The sequence below is a fragment of the Ostrea edulis genome, chromosome 9 (genome assembly GCF_947568905.1).
Source record: "Ostrea edulis chromosome 9, xbOstEdul1.1, whole genome shotgun sequence".
NCBI lineage: Eukaryota > Metazoa > Mollusca > Bivalvia > Ostreida > Ostreidae > Ostrea > Ostrea edulis.
In genome coordinates, this window is record NC_079172.1 from 14,735,547 (window position 1) to 14,751,500 (window position 15,954).

General features: G+C 34.0%; 1 long non-coding RNA gene across 1 annotated transcript in view; it reads left to right on the plus strand.

Moving 5' to 3' along the window:
- LOC125658421 (uncharacterized) overlaps positions 1 to 9,843 on the plus strand; it is a 38,245-nt gene extending 28,402 nt beyond the window's left edge. Inside the window, exons 4-5 of the long non-coding RNA XR_007363738.2 lie at positions 7,511 to 7,606; positions 7,721 to 9,843. This is a non-coding gene — a long non-coding RNA (uncharacterized LOC125658421). The remainder of the gene's footprint in view (positions 1 to 7,510; positions 7,607 to 7,720) is intronic.
- The last annotated feature ends 6,111 nt before the right edge of the window (positions 9,844 to 15,954 follow it).

Consider the following 15,954-nt stretch of genomic DNA (forward strand, 5'->3'; position numbering starts at 1 on the left):
GAGGAATGGACGTTTGAATTTTATAACGCGCTATATAAAGTATGCCGGCATGATGCGTTGCAGCTCACACCCTCATGCATTTTAAAATATGTTTCATAGATATCAAACACATCTTTATAAGTACATAACCTACTTTGGTAGATTTGATTATCGAAGGTTAAATGTACAAAAAATTACTTAAATAAGTTTTGCACATAATACGAATAGGAACACGTTTCGTCAAAAAAAAAATAATAATTTGATTTTCATAAAATGTTCAAATCGGTTGTAGTTTACATGTATGTACAACAAGTTATCAGGTGCAGAAAGGTAAATTTTTACTGGGATAAAATCCGCGAAACAATGTAACGTCATAATTGAAATAAGTATATCACTAAGTATATATTAAATTCCGATTTTATTTTTTATTTAAGTTTTATTTATGCATAAAATAAACCATGCAGCTACTAAGATCCAACTAAATTCGAAATGCTATACTGCTGTTGTGTAATTTCTGTCTGATCGATATGAAAGTAAACTGATGACGTAATGACTATACATCGAGTGACGTTGACACATGCAAGGAATTTGTTTATGTGTGCCATGCAAATATCGAAAAAATGTAGCTCGTATTTCAAATATATGACATCTATGGAATATATATGTGAAACGCTGAGAATTTATTGAAATTAAGAATGTATGTTAATATCATTCATTGGCAACTTTGTTTGACGGAGAAAACATTCCATTTAGCATGTCGATCCGATTTTCCTCGGTCACAGACTGAAATAAAACTGCAAAAGTAGCACATTAGCCCGCATACTTTTAGAGACTTTTTATACACTGTTTGAAAGGTCATAAACTAATGTACACGGCAATTACTGATAGAATCCTCTGTTAAGAAAACTTTTATAGAAAACTACATAGCATAATGCAAAATGTAAAACATGAGCTAGATGGTTTCGTGTTTAAATGTTCAATAATTATTTCTTATTGAAAGTGGTAGGATTCTATCAGTAATTCTGATATACTATGGGTATTTTACCGTCATTATCGCCAGTTAGACCAATATTTGAATCTTGGGATAATGTGTTACTTTTACATTTTCTATTAAGGTACCCCCATGATCTATTTATAACAGTCATGCAATGACGTCATACGGAAGCGCATGTTTGTCATGTTGTTATGATACAAAATGTTCTCATGTAAACAACCAAAATAGTTTTTAAGAGTTAGTAGCTCCCTCTAAATGTAAGACAGATTTTAAAAATTATGCAGTTTACGTGCATAAATGAAGCATGACCTGCCTTAAGGTAGTACTCTACATCGTCATAATGGCTGACTTCCTTTAAAAACATGGATGACAAAATCGATATCACCAATATTTGACTTTTCCTTTTGTATTTAAATACCTAGCCGAGTAGCTCAGTAGCTTAGAATACCGACTGCTGAACTGTAGGTCGCAGGTTCGAGTCCAGCAGGGGTTTTAAATTTTTTTCAGATTACCTTCTACTAAAACTGTATTTTTTGACAAAATAAAGTAAATTTGAAAATTTTCAAATTCAAAATATTTTTGTACATATCCTACACTTTTCACCTACATCAAATTTCTCTGGTGTAGCATACCTCCTTAACATACCCGCGTACAGGTGCACGATCTTGAAGATTATTAATACACAGTACAAGTAAACATCTACCGAATTATAGTGTTATACTAAGAGGAGTTCCGGTTTGCTAATGGCAAGGTGAGCACGGTGTATTTTGACTGTTCGAATACAACTGATTGTGTTTACTGTGTATATTGAACCACTTGACTGTGTCTTCCATAGGAAGACTTAATGTATATACTTTTGTTTATTTTGCTTGTTTTGTGTATATTGTGCTGAAATAAGACAGTGTGAATAGTGATACGAACACGAGTGTGGATGGCTGCCACGTCAGGCGGCCGCCATTTTGGCGGATCCAAGAATTTGTTTGCTGACAGAAAATATTGTCGAGAAAATACTCTATTTGTGAATGTTAAAGATAATTCTTCTGTTAAACCTGAGAAAATTATCGAATTCATCCATGACAACTGTGGAGTTGGTAGTCTACTGGCATGTGTACCAAAATCAGGGAATTTGTACGAAATAACATTAGATGGGAAAGCCCCCCTACAGTACCTCTTAGAAGGGATAAAAATAGGCAACAACACTTTCGAATGTCATGAAGTAGTACCTAGCTCGATTGTGGTTAGTTTCATGCACCTGCCTGCTTATATCGATGACAATGAAATTGAGATGACATTAAGATCTATGGGAGTTGAACTTTTATCACCGATCAACAGAAGATACTATCCAGGTACGACAATAGCGGACGGCACGCGTTATGCAAAAGTCAGACTACCAGACAACATGACCTCGTTTCCCTACACAATAAAATTCCAAAAAGAGTACTACAGGTGTATCCATAATGGTCAATTAAAAGTGTGTTCGTTGTGCTATTCGAGTGAACATCTTTTCAGGGCTTGTCCAGAATTCACCTGTTTTAAATGCAAGAAACAGGGACACTATGCAAAAGCATGTAAATCTACCAGATGTAAACAGTGTGAGGAATGGGAACACAGATGTTCGTGCCGGGTGAGTGACCACGGAGACAACGAAATGAGTGAAGGTGAAATAGATGCATGTGAGGTGAATAACGGGGACGACAATGATGTACACAGCGACGGAGACGCGGAGGCACCAGAAGGGGACCAGGAAATCGGTGAGCCGATAAAACAGGCCAAAGAAGATGAACAAGGTGTAGTGAAAAAAGACACAGATGAAACAGGGACCAGTGATCAGAATGAAAATGGTGATAACAAAGAAAAGGAAGAAACAACAACTGAAAACGAACCACCGGATATTACAGATACCGAAATGTGCGATTGTGAAGAGTCTTCAACCGTAGAATCGGAACTTGATACAGAAGTGACCGTGAAAAACGCCAAGAAGAGGAAAAGTAAAGTGAAAAATAAGAGCAAAGTAAAGAAGAACAAATAAAATGGAAAGCATCATTAACTTTTTCATTTTTACAATGGTTTTTATAACCTCGTGGAATTGTAACGGTTTGTGTGACGTTGATAAAATGAAAATGGTATTTAGCTTATTTGATGATAGAAAATATGACATTGTAGCTTTACAGGAAACCCATTGGAAAGACAATTTTATTGACAATTATAAACACTTATGGAATGGTGTTATATATTATGATAGTACAAATATGTCCTCCAAAGGTGTAGCATTTTTAGTTAAGAATAATATCAAAACAAACATAGAAAAGGTAAAAGGGTTTGATGGGAGGTATTTACATATCAAATACAAAGAAAATGATAACAATTATGACATAATAAATGTATATGCGCCAAATGATGTAAAGGAAAGGGTATTGTTTTTTAATAATATTATGGAAATAATGCCACATTCTACAAGTTTAATTATTATGGGAGATTTTAATAATACTCTTGCAGACATAGATAGGTGTGGAAAAACTGCACACAAGTATGACCAGAGTTACAAAGCGTTGACAGATATGATGAATGAACACAATGTGGTTGATGTTTGGAGAAAAAGAAATGAAAGGAAAAAGATTTTTTCAAGAAAAGTTATTAGAGAAAATTTGCTTGTATAAAGTAGAATTGATTTTATCTTGATCACAAAAATTCTATGTGTTTATGTTAGAAATATTTTTTACGTGGAAACGACAATGAGTGATCACTCGATGATTGTTATGAATTTCAATACAGATGTGTCTGAAAGAGGTCCAGGTGTTTGGATACATAACAATTTACTTTTGAATGACGAATATTATGTAAACAAAGTTCAAGAAGTAATTGAAAACGAAAAACAGTGCATATTATTTGAGCAATCAATTTTGGTATGGTGGGATAATCTAAAGTACAAAATCAAAAAATTGTCACAAAGTTATAGTCAGAATAGAGCAAGAGAAAGAAACAGGGAGTATTACAGAATTCAAAATAGTTTACAAAGATTGTCAGAAAGAATTGCTGATGGCGATAGTATTAATATTGAAAATTATGAAAAGTTGAAAACAGATCTTAGTGAATTTGAAAATGAAAAATGTAGAGGTGCTATACTAAGATCTAAAGCAAAGTGGGCCAATGAATCGGATAAGTGTACGAAATTTTTCTTGAATTTAGAAAAGAGTAGACAAGAATCAAATACTATTAAAGAATTAGTGGATGAGAGTGGAGAAGTTATGGAAAATGCAGATTCTATTTTAAATCTGCAATATGATTTTTATTCCAAATTGTATTCATGTGTAACTATTGATTGTGATAGTAAAAACCAGTTGTTATCATTAGTTAATACAAAGCTTGATGTGAATGATACAGAATTGTGTGATAAGTACATTGATGTTAATGAAATAGAACAAGCTGTGAAAGAAATGGCCAGGAATAAGAGTCCTGGTCCTGATGGATTGACTGTTGAATTTTATAGGAAGTTTTTACCTCATTTGAAAACTATATTGTACAAATTATTTTTAGAAATAGAAAAGCAAGAAACATTGTCACATTCTATGAAGATGGGTAACATAACGTTATTATACAAGAAGAAAGGTGATAAGAGGTTGTTAAAAAACTGGAGACCAATTAGTCTTTTAAATGTTGACTACAAAATAATAGCAAGAATAATGTCAAATAGACTCAAACAGGTGTTACCAAATGTTATTTCTAATGATCAAACATGTTGTATTGTTGGAAGAGATATTGCAGATACTTTAGTAAGCATAAGAGATATCATAGAAATGGTTGAAATGGATCAAATGGAAGGCTATATCGTAAAAATTGACCAAGAAAAGGCGTTTGATAGAGTTAGTCATGAATATTTATTAGATGTGTTACAAGTATATGGTTTTGGAGATTATTTTAGAAAATGGGTTAAAATATTTTATACAGATATCTATAGCAGTGTTAAAAACAATGGTCATTTGACAAAATATTTTCCAGTTCGAAACTCTGTTAGACAAGGTTGTCCAATATCTGCTTTGTTATATGTGTTATGTTCAGAACCTTTGAATTGTGCAATTAAATGTAACAAATTTATTAGAGGAATAGATATTCCTATGTGTGATAAAACAGCATTAGTTTTTCAACATGCAGATGATACAACGATCTCAGTATGTGATAAAAAGTCTATTTTTGAAATACTGAATATTTTTGAATTATATGGAAGAGCGTCTGGTGCCAGAATCAATGTACAAAAATCTGAAGTTATGTGTATAGGGACAGGAAAATTGTTACTAGATGATAAAAAACTTCTCAATATAACAGAAACAAATGTCATGAAAGTTCTTGGAGTTTATTTTGGTAAAAACAAATTGGAATGTGAAAATCTGAACTGGAGAAGCAAAGTTCAAAATATCAAGCAAGTTCTTAATATGTGGAGACAAAGATTGTTGACAATACAAGGAAGAGTTAATGTTATTAATACATTACTTATGTCTAAATTATGGTATTCTTTGTCTGTAATTTCTATTCCATTTTGGGCTAGAGATTCGATTCAGAAAGAATGTATTAATTTTCTTTGGAGTTATGGTACACATTTAGTGTCATATAAGACAATTGTCGGAGAAAAAGAAAATGGAGGTTTAAAAATGGATGATATTTATTTGAAAATGCTTTCTTTTCGATTAAAATTTTTAGCTAAGTATCTTTGCACAAGAAAACATCTTGCATGGAAATATTTTCTTAGCTATTTTTTATCAAGAATATGTGATTTGAAAGGAGGAGTGGAAATGTTTTTACTACAGTTGAACAAAAAAGATTTACAATGTTTACCTTTGTTCTATACAGAAATGTTTAGTGCTTGGTATGCTGTGAAGGATAATATTGAGTACAATGAAAGTACAAATGATGTGTTTAATTACTGTTTGTTTTTTAATCCCAAAATTGTCAATCAAAACAAGACACTATTGTGGAAACATTTCATAAAAGCGGGGATCACACATATCAGAGACATTTCATATGAAGTGATACCTGGATTTTTACCTGCATCTTTTATTGTAGAAATGATACATGAATGTGATACTGAAATTAGTGCAAAACGCATCAAAAATGATTACTCAACATTATTATCGATTATTCCAAAAGAATGGGAAAATGTTATTCAGCACAATGTTTATAAAAAAGAAGCATGTTTACCAATTTTTTCACTTTGTGTCGAAAATACAAAGTATGATTTTTCTTCATGCACTGTAAAAATATTTTACAAATTGTTGATTCAAAAAGTGTTTAATCCTCCAAAGTCAAACCAATATTGGTCAGAGAAATTTAAAACAAAAGATACAAAGATGCTTGACAATAGATGGATTGTACTTAAAGAAAGTGGAAAACCTCCTGATGTTGTGGAGCTTGATTTTAAAATTTTTCACAATGCAATTTTTACGTATGAAAAATTGTTTAAAATTGGTAAAACAGATTCAAACAAATGTCCACTTTGTTCGGTAGAACGTGAAGATTTAATACATATGTTTGTATATTGCACAGAAATACAAGATTTCAAAAGCGAGTTTATTATATATCATTTGGAAACATTGTTGAAAGATTGTGAAAATAGTGTATACAATGTTTTAGATTTTGATGAAATATTTATGACTGCTTTTCCAAATGTTATGAAAAATGTTAACACATTTTTTGTTAATTTTTTTCTGTCATTATGTAGATTCACAATTTACAGAAGGAGACAACTATTGTTGCAAACTAACAAAAGAATACATTTGACAAGTTTTTGCAAATATTTGCTTAGACATTATATTTATTACAATTACCATTATTTGTGTATTGAGAAAAACAACAGAAAGATGTTTTTTGAAAAGTTTTTGAGGAACAATCCGCTATTGAAAGAAACAGATGGGATATTACTGTTTATCTTTTAACATGGTTTTATTGTAAAATGTTAAACCAAATCTGAAACTGTGATATTCATTGTGATGACTGTGTAAATTGTATGTTGATCAATAAAAGATAAAAAAAAAAAAAAAAAAAAAAAAAAAAAAAAAATACCGACTGCTGAACTGTAGGTTGCAGGTTCGAGTCCAGCAGGGGTTTTAAAATTTTTTCAGATTATCTTGTACTAAAACTGTATTTTTTGGCAAAATAAAGTAAATTTGAAAATTTTCAAATTCAAAAAAAAAAAAAAAAAAAAAGAATACCGACTGCTGAACTGTAGGTCGCAGGTTCGAGTCCAGCAGGGGTTTTAAATTTTTTTCAGATTACCTTCTACTAAAACTGTATTTTTTGACAAAATAAAGTAAATTTGAAAATTTTCAAATTCAAAATATTTTTGTACATATCCTACACTTTTCACCTACATCAAATTTCTCTGGTGTAGCATACCTCCTTAACATACCCGCGTACAGGTGCACGATCTTGAAGATTATTAATACACAGTACAAGTAAACATCTACCGAATTATAGTGTTATACTAAGATACAGTGTTTATTAATCCTGGGCAGGTGAGTGATTATTATGTTTTTCGTTGAACTCCAGATGACTGCAAAACGAGCTCCAATTCAAATGAACAAAATAGCATGTAAACACCGCCTCCGAGAAAAAGAAATCCACGTGCGAAAGGAACGAACTGAGGTGATGTCTTACGTGTATCGCGACAATTTTATCAGTTTCAGATTTGAATTTTATTTTACATAAGCAAAAGACTGAAATATACGCTTTCATTTAAATTTGTTTTATTTCATACAGAAACCCTGCAGACGATAGAAAACGTGACTACTAGATAACGAAGCGAATATACGAGAACCACAGACTAGGCTCTCTTTGATCATCTGATTTAATTGACAACATCAAATCCTATTACAGGAGACGTTGGCACTGCAGACGATCTTGGTGTCGTTTTCTGTAGAGCGGAATGTTTAACGGTTTATATCACCCTCTTTGAAATCATTTATATCATGAATTTTATATTATATCGGATCATGTTATGAAAGGCACGAAAAGTCTATAGCAATAAATGCAACAAACGGAGTTTGAAGAATACAACGTCACGTAGTTCTGAGACAACAGAATTAACACCTGATGTCATATACAAAAAATACAGTAACCGCTTTTTATCATTTCAACTTACAATTTTACATCACTCTGAAAATTCCTTTAACTTTTGATGAAAGTGAAAAAATTCATGACCAGTATACCGGTACCATATTATGTCAGTGATATGACTGTATGTATACGATTAAAAATAATTATATACAGGGGTGCTTACTCTTCCTTGACATATGATCCCACTTTCATTATTTCCAGGGGTCCTTGCTTACCCTACTTTCAATATTGCATTCTGAATAGTTTTATAGGATTGATCACTCCTCGTTATCTCAACTTGTTTTATCTGGAATCTATCGGGGAAAAGGAAAGAAAAAAAAAAGGTGTCCAGCAACGGACGCTTGACGGACCCTGCATGCAGAACTATAATACACTGTACATCTAACAGGACCCCTCATCACGAAGCACCTTCTGATGATACGATGTACCTTCTGATGATACGATGTACCTTCTGATGATACGATGTACCTTCTGATAATACGATGTACCTTCTGATGATACGATATACCTTCTGATGATAATATGTACCTTCTGATGATACGATGTACCTTCTGATGATACTATGTACCTTCTGATAATACGATATACCTTCTGGTGATACGATGTACCTTCTGATAATACGATGTACCTTCTGATAATACGATGTACCTTCTGATAATACGATGTACCTTCTGATGATACGATATACCTTCTGATGATACTATGTACCTTCTGATAATGCAATGTTCCTTCTGATAATACGATGTTCCTTCTGATATTTGCCATGCAACTTCTGATAATTGCCATGTACATGTACCTTCTAATGGTCAATGGCTATATAGATATTTTAAAATTTTGCATTTTGACTGTCTACTATTGACATAAATAGTACTAGGGTTGTTCAGCATGATAACGCTAGCCTTTTCTTCTATTCAAAATCGATTTAAGGCATTTATACTGGCTAAATGCGCTCTTTACCATATTTGCAGTTAGAAACATGTTTGTTTGTTCTTGGGAGAAGTGAATTCATTCTAATACATACAGATGACCGAGAGTATAGATGAGTCTTTGTATTAATACTAAGCAGAGCTGGTGATGGGTTCCGAAGGAATGAATAGTATAGGATTGATAGTGTTAATGGCCTCAGCCGGATTATCCCTCTGCCAACAATTTCATAATGTCTACGTAAATATATAATACACGGCGACGACAAACAACAATGCTGTAGTCCTTATTCCTTTATCTCATACAGCAAAGCATTCTTGGTGATATTTCGGGGGGAAATATGTTGCAACAATTTGAAGTGTCTTTATCGACCTTAAACAGCAAAATTAATCACAGGAAATTCATTTATCGTGAATTCAAATAAAGCATTATAAAATAACAGTTTCCGTATCCTAGCAACATGACAACGGCGTAACCATGGATACAGGGAATTTTTACAAATGTTTTATAGTGGGCATTAACATGAAATAAATACAAAAAGTCGTATGGGGTTCACACTGAATGACATTTATGATCGCAGCCAACAGTTAATTTACAGAACATGCAACACTCTCGAAGACTAGTTCAACTTTCTTTGTGAATAATGATAGTTTATACTAGGTTCAATGATATGTTTTAAATGATACGTGCACTAAGACCTACTTACATTCAAGGTAAGTAGATAATTTTGTTCAGGTGATACAACGCTTGCAATTCTAGAAATATTCCAGCAAGTCATGAATTCATCATGGTCTGTCAAACAGTATTTGTGCAATTAAAGAACCGTAATAAATATTTTGTTATGAGGCTTTAGTCCTGTCACCACTGCATGTCTGCAAGGGACATTCCAATTTGAAGTGTCATTGTTTTAACCACAAGGTGTAGGCTAGTTGAACTCAGGTGCAGAATTCAATATTCCCCACGTAGCGCCCGTCCACACGAGTGATCGATTTTTCCGCTTCCGTTTGTCGAATTGGAAACTTTACACGCTACCTTGGGGATTCAATTCATGTATAAAATTACTTTTCTTCATAAATGTTTCTTGCGGCTAATGACACATCTTAACTGGGAAATGAAGAACAAGAATCAATATTCTATGTAGATCATAATAATGAATATTAATATCCCGAGACCTATGCAAATTCTAATCAACTTATTTTTTTGTAAGGCGATATCCTCTATAAACTAGCACATAATTCCTTGGCATATTTCTTTGTGGACTTTCTTCATTCATGTATGTATAATTGTTGATAACGCAAGCCTTTAGTGTTCCAAGGAACTACAAGACAGAAGGAGGTCGGGTATCTGGGATCGCTTTAGGTAGCCAAAAATGTTTTTTTAAAAATACGATTTTGCAAGTCAGATGACGGATTGTTATATTTAGAATAACAATTTACTCGGAGTCTTAGGGATGTATTCTTCAGATCCTTTGAACATACCAAAACAGGGAGTAACCCCTTATAGTTCCCTACTTTGAAATTGATTTCCATATACACCAAATATTATATAACTTAAAGTCTATAAAATCACTATTTTTATCATATTTGAGGAATAACATTATTAAATTAAGCTTTCACCAAGAATAATTTCGAATTTCCTCTAAATATGACGTAGTATACAACTCTACTCTATGACGAGCCGTCTTCAACTTCTCCATTGTTAACTTCCCATATTTATGGAGCAGTATTCCATTATCACCTACATATAATGCATATGTCTCTCAACTAATCCGATATGCAAGAGCTTGTTCTGCGTATGGTTAGTTTTGAAATCGAGGCAGGTTACTAATAAATAAGTTGATTTACAAGGGTTTCAATTGTCTCTTAAATCAGCATTTCGCAAATCTTATGGTTGTTAAAACGATCTAATTTACAAAAACAACCTGTCACTGTCTGACATGTTTTATATCAATTGAGATCGTTCTTTATACACTGATTTTGACTACGGACTACTCCGTTTACCCGATCGAGATATAAAGCTCAGGGCGGGTGTAGCCGGTCAACAGGGGATGCTTACTCCTCCTAGTCACCTGATCCCACCTCTGGTGTATTTTGGGATCTATGTCTGCCCAACACTTAATTTTGTATTCTTTATAGGAGTTATGAGATTGATCACTGTTCGTTATCTGCTGAATCACCTTTTCATACAGAATTGTAGGAAACATCTTCATTAGAAATGACATCTTGATTAGAATCGATATCTTGATTAGAGTCGACGTATATACTTTTGTCATTATATCTAACTAATATATTTGCAACTTGAAACGTGTAGATCAGTACCACAGCTATTTGTTGACGTTAGGAAGTACGGTAAGTCCGAGTTTACTCTGTCGCAGTCAAAAAGTAACAATTTGATAAATATAGCCATAACTTTATTGTACTGCTTAAATGCAAAGATATTGAATAATGGTTTCAAAAGTATGTCAAATAAGTATGAAATGTTTTGTTTTGGTGGGATATTTGCATCCATTATGTTAATAACACCTAATGGTATGCAGAACAAGGCTCACGTCACCATATTTTGGGATTTTAGAAATCCTGTGTTACCTTTGTGGTTTTTTTAAAATACATATCCATTTCTATATTTTGTACTAGATGTATAATATTGATGTAACTATCATCATGTACATAATTGATAATTTACGATTTAGAAGAAAAAGTTTTATCACAGCGAAATGCAGTTTTCTAATCGGGTTCTAAAAATCTAAAAGCATGAATATTCATTATATTTAGTGAGAAACTTAATGCATATAAAGATGCACATAGTTCGCATACTTAATGTACAGGAATCAAGAGTAAATATTCAATAGAAGTTAATGCATTTGTCAACATAAGATCAGTACAGTCCTATCTGGGGACCAGAAGTTACCGATACTCTTTAGCCATGGGGCATGGATTTAACAATTTTGATAGCGCGCTAGTTGCTCATTATAGTGCTTTTATTATGACTTAGTTATGTGGCTGGGGGGGGGGGGTGTCTTAGAATGTATTATAAATATTTGTGAAAACCTTCATCCCAGAAGGGCCTCCGTGGCCGAGTGGTTAGAGCATCGCGCTCAAAATCACACGGCCTCTCACCTCTGTCGGCATATCTATAGATAAGGGCTCACGGCGGGTGTGATCAGTCGAAAGGGGATGCATGCTTACTCCTCCTAGGCACCTGATCCCACCTCTGGTATATCCAGGGGTCCATGTTTGCCCAACTCTCTATTTTGTATTGCTTATAGGATTATAAGATTGGTCACGGTTCGTTATCTTCACCTTTCATCAAACAGTCAAATAGTTTGAACGATTATAAAGAGCAATGAGTCCTATACCACAAAATGTTAAATTCATGCCCCCCCCCCCCCCCCCCCCCCCCACCACATGGGTTCAGGGTCCATACCCTAAGATGGAGGTAAGTTGTTCATGCATATAAAAATACAGTTTAATATCGATTTTTTTTAACGTTTTGGACATCAAGGAGGTGAATGTTTCCACGAATATATGAGCATTGAGCCCTCCACCGAAATTGTGAATTTTTTCTACCTCAGGGTTCAGGTGCCAGGGTGACACTAGATTGGCCATATACATAATGTATTGAATATGCAATAAAAATCTTTACTGTTGGATATCATGTAAAATTTACAACTCCTGGGTACAGGTGCCAGGGTGGAGTTTTGTTAATCATACTTTGAAAATGCAATATAAATGGATACAGAAAATAGAAAACGTTGACATGTATTGAAGATGCATGTTTAAAATTTGTCTTTTCTTTTGAACTTTTAGCAATCAAACTGTCTGTATGATTGTAATACTAGTATATAATTTTCTGAATAATTTCACAAACCTTCCTTGATGGGGACTGTCCTTTCCGCAACAAGTTTTTGTTCATTTGTGTGAAATAATAATGAAGATGTGCAGTTGAAAGTCATTTATGCCGTTATGACTAATAAATTTATAAATTAACATTTACAGTAAACTATGGAAGTAAGTATAAAGCAGAATATGATACATTGAAAATAAATTCAGACACTTCATCCCTGCAACTTGTACGTACAATAATTACATGTATATAAGAAACCATAGCAACTGGGATGAAGGTTGATTGATTGATTGATGTTTGCCGCCACATTCAACAGTTTTTCAGTTATGTGGTGGCGCCCAGTTTTTATTGGTGAAAGAGAGAACCCAGATACAATGTACCTGGGAAGAGACCACCGACCTCCCGAAAGTAAACTGGGAAACTTTCTCACTTACCGGTGCGAGCAGGAATCGAACCCGCACCGACAGAGGTGAGAGGCCGTGTGATTTTGAGCGCGATGCTCTAACCACTCGGCCACGGAGGCCCTAACCAGCTTTTAAAAATGTAGCTCAACCCTGTGGCATGAACTCTGAATCATCCCAAGGATCATGATTTTCAAAGTTTAGGTAAGGGACTTTTTGTTTATAATGATCATGCCAATAGTTTAACTGCTTGATGTACAAGAATAAAAAATAAAATTTAAATGTTCAGTGTTTGTTACCCTTAACGCAAAAATATTATATACGAAAATTGCTTGAAGTTGGTTGGTTCAGCCGTTCCAGAGAAAAAGTACCTAACAATCGATAAATGACTAACGAAAACGTACTAAACAAGAGGTACTGTGAGCAATGCTCACTAAGAATACCCCCCGCTTACCCCAATCTCCCAAAGGGTGCTGTTAATAGGTATAAATTACCTCTTTCCTGAGTGTAAAAATATGGTATGCCTTTGTAGAAGAAAATGGAAGATATAGTCCGAACACAAATCCATGGCATATACCTATGATTTTGATCTTCAGGTCAAGGTCATAAAGAGGTCATGAATGTACATGACACATAGTCTCATGGTGATACACCCATGTCTTATGGTATGACTATATCAATACTCTATAATCATTTTGACCTTGAGGTCAAATTTCAGGGTCATTTAGAGGTCATGAAGGTACCCGACACATCGTCTCATGTTGATACACTCATGTGTCAAATATGGTACATGTATACCTATGTCAAAGAACAAAAAAGTTATGACCCTGAAACAAATCCATTGTAAAAACCTTTAATTTGACCTTGAGGTCATGGTCATATGGAGGTCATGAAGGTACATGACACATCGTCTCATGGTGATACACTCATTTGTCAAATATGGCATGCCTATGTCAAAGAACAAAGAAGTTATGGCCCGAACATGAATCCATTGTAAACAAAAACCTTTAATTTTGACCTTGAGGTCAAGGTCATATAGAGGTCATGAAGGTACTCGACACATCGTTTCATGGTGATCCACCTGTGTGCCAAATATGGTATGCCTAAGTCAAAGAACAAAGAAGTTATGGCCTGGACACGAATCTGCACAGGCAGACAGACGGACGGACAGACAGAGAGTGATTCCTATATACCCCCCTGAACTTCGTTCGGGGGGTATAAATATATGTAGATAGCAATAGGTCACATGAGTGACTCACGTGACGTAAAAGTTTAATAATGCGCGTTAGTGTGTTTTGGAAATTTCCTTGCAAACCATGGTTTGTTACTAGCACAATTCATGTCAAAAATAACATAACTGTCATTTAACATTAAAAATACTTAAATTATATTTGCAAGTGATTTTTTAAAGAAAGTATCTCTGTAATATCACATTTTAAAAACTCATTGGTGCTTGTCGAGCATGAAGTTGTAACAACCATGAAATAGCCAAGACTGTTTTCGTCAACGTAATTGTTCGGTCTAACAATGCTACATCATTGTTTTGTGTGGCGGTTTGATGTCAACATGTTTGTTATTTCGACAGTGTAGTGCCATGCTAATGTTGTTATGCTATACCAGATTCATAGCAAAATAATAATGAACCGTAAATTTAGCATTTTAAGGCCGCTTATGAAAGTAATGACCAAGCACCACTTTGCATAGTAGGTGAAAAAAAACGATCTACAAAGGATTCAGGAGCTTGAACCGTTTGCCTTTCTCATTGAATGAGTGATGTTCCGCAGTCAACTTGTGAGAGATCTATAGATATTACACGAGGTTCATTAATTCCTGTCAGTATTGTGGCATTCGCCATTTGTTTTGTGTATAAAAAAAATACAGTTTGAAAAATGGTCCGATATTTTCTCATTTCAAATCACGATGCACAGATGATGACATCCCGTCGCAACATAGCCATTTATCTATACCCGCCGCTGAACCCCTTTCAAGTATATGCAGTTGATACATGAGCCCAGTCCCGAGGAATTTCGAGTTGAAAGTTAAGCAAAATATTAATTCAAAAAAGGAAATTCGATCTTGCCATTTTCACTTCACAGGAAATGCAAAAGCGCTGTTATGAATTATAGAATTGTCAGTGTGAATATAATTTATATACTGTATTATTATCTAATGTATCTAATGCGACATATTTCGTTGTTTTATTAAATATGTAATATTTGTAATATTTTTCTGCATACTCATCTGCCTGAATTATTCAACTAACAAGAATGCGATCTCATCTCTACTGGAGCGCCTGTCATCAGTTTCCGAAGTTTGGACGACTTTCTATTGGACCGGCAATGTATTCCGGAAAATGCGGTATTCGTTTCGAATTTATACCCTATTGTGCAGACGACAACAAATACGGCAGCGTCAATAAGATTTCCAGAGCTTTGGAGGATATTTGGTTTACCTTCTTGAAAATAAGGACTCTAAAAATACAAAGAATTCAATCAAACGTCATTACATGCGTTGATGGCATACTGCGTAAGCAAAAATATAATTATTTTCTCTGATTTCAACAAGAAACCGTTGGATTCTTTTCAGTATGGGCATCTGAGGGGGTTTTACACGTCATTGTTTGGAAAATGCAATTAGATAAAACAGACGTGATTTTAAACACATTTATTTTAAATTGAAGATTGTTGATGTTGGCAAAATATAAAACGG